Here is a 1774-nt window from a genome sequence, read left to right as displayed (position 1 = left end):
GGCAAATTCAGTGGTATGCCCACGGACGATCCACATCTCTACTTTTTATTGTTTACGGAGGTGAGTGAGTCATTCAAGATAGCCGTTGTGACTGAAGATGCACTAAAGTTGAAGTTGTTTCCATACTCGTTGCGAGATCGAGCACGAGCATGGCTCAATTTATTGCCACCAAGTTCCATATCTACATGGAAAGAATTAGTAGAGAGATTTCTGGTTAAGTATTTCCCGCCTAGCAAAAATGCTAAGTTGAGGAATGGGATCACAACTTTCCAACAGTTGGATGATGAGTCTTTGTATGAGGCTTGGGAGTGATTCAAGGAGTTACTTCGTAAGTGTCCTCATCATGGGATTCCTCATTGTATCCAGTTGGAGACATTCTATAATGGTTTCAATCCACATACAAGATTGAAAGTAGATGCTTCTGCGAATGGTGCAATTTTGTATAATTCTTATAATGAGGCTTATGAGATCATTGAGAGGATCGTAATTAATAACTATCAATGGCCAAAAAACTGAACAACTTCAAAAAGTCGTGTATCCAGAGTTCATGAAGTTGACGCCCTCACTTTGTTATCAGCTCATGTATAGTTTATTTCCTCTATGATAAAACAATTTACTGCTAATAGTGCTAATAATTTTGTAGCTTAGCCACCAAGTTCGTTTGAAGTAGTTTCCTGTGTGTACTGTGGGGAAGGTCATTTTTCTGAGAATTGTCCATCAAATCCTGAGTCAGTGTACTATGTGGAGAACCAACATCAAAATAGGAGTGGACAAGGACCCAAAACCAACTTCTACAATCCTTCATGGCATAATCATCCTAACTTTTCTTGGAGCAACCAAGGAAATGGACCCAACAACAACTTATTGCAGCATAGACCTAACCAATCTCAAGGGTTTAATCAGCAAGCTCCAAAACCACCTCAAGCTGAGGCATCAAATAGTTTGAAGAACTTGTTGAAAGCGTACATGGAAAAGAATGACGCTTTGATCCAAAGTCAAGCAGCAACATTGAAAAATCTGGAAAACCAAATAGGTCAGTTAGCTATGGAGTTCCGTAATAGACCGCAAGGTACCTTACCAAGCAATACTGAGAATCCAAGAAATTTGGGTAAAGAACATATCAAGGCAGTGGCATTGTAAAGTGGTAAAATTCTAGAACCCCAATTGATTGATGTCGACAATAAGCCTGTTGAGAAGAATCAACCAGCTACTGAAATTCCTATACCAAATGAGTCAGAATCTGTAAAGATTGACAACCTAAATCCTAACTTAATGAATTTAGATACTTTAACATCTTCTTTGGATGCAGATTTACCTACTCAGAAGAGTTATCCAATTCAACTGAAAGTTCCATCACCTCCATATCCACAAAGATTGCAGCAACACAAGTAGAAATAAGAGGTGTAATTCAAGAAGTTTTTGGATGTTCTGAAGCAGTTACACATCAAGTGATGGCTTTACAACAAATTTCGAATTATGTGAAGTTTATGAAGGATGTAGCATCTAAGAAGAAATGGTTGAATGAGTATGAGATTATTTCCTTGACAAAGGAGTGCAGTGCAAACTTGTAGAACAACCAAAATTGAAAGACCTAGGAAGCTTTATTATACCTGGTAACATTGGTGAATCTTACTGTGGTAAAACTTTGTGTGATTTAGGAGCAAGTATCAACTTGATGCTTAGGTATATTTTCAAGATGCTAGGGATAGGTGAAGTAAGACTTACAACTATCACACTTCAGCTAGCGGATCGATCTTTAGCATATCCCAAAGGA

General features: G+C 38.1%; 1 non-coding gene across 1 annotated transcript; it reads right to left on the bottom strand.

The window, feature by feature from the left end:
• Positions 1–243: 243 nt before the first annotated feature.
• On the bottom strand, positions 244–350 carry LOC121207279 (small nucleolar RNA R71). The gene has a single exon (XR_005902370.1). It is a non-coding gene; the product is annotated as a small nucleolar RNA R71 (small nucleolar RNA).
• Positions 351–1774: the final 1424 nt, after the last annotated feature.

Source organism: Gossypium hirsutum, chromosome A09 (genome assembly GCF_007990345.1).
Source record: "Gossypium hirsutum isolate 1008001.06 chromosome A09, Gossypium_hirsutum_v2.1, whole genome shotgun sequence".
Lineage (NCBI taxonomy): Eukaryota > Viridiplantae > Streptophyta > Magnoliopsida > Malvales > Malvaceae > Gossypium > Gossypium hirsutum.
The sequence above is the reverse complement of the archived record's forward strand: the minus strand, read 5'-3'. Positions and strand labels throughout refer to the sequence as shown.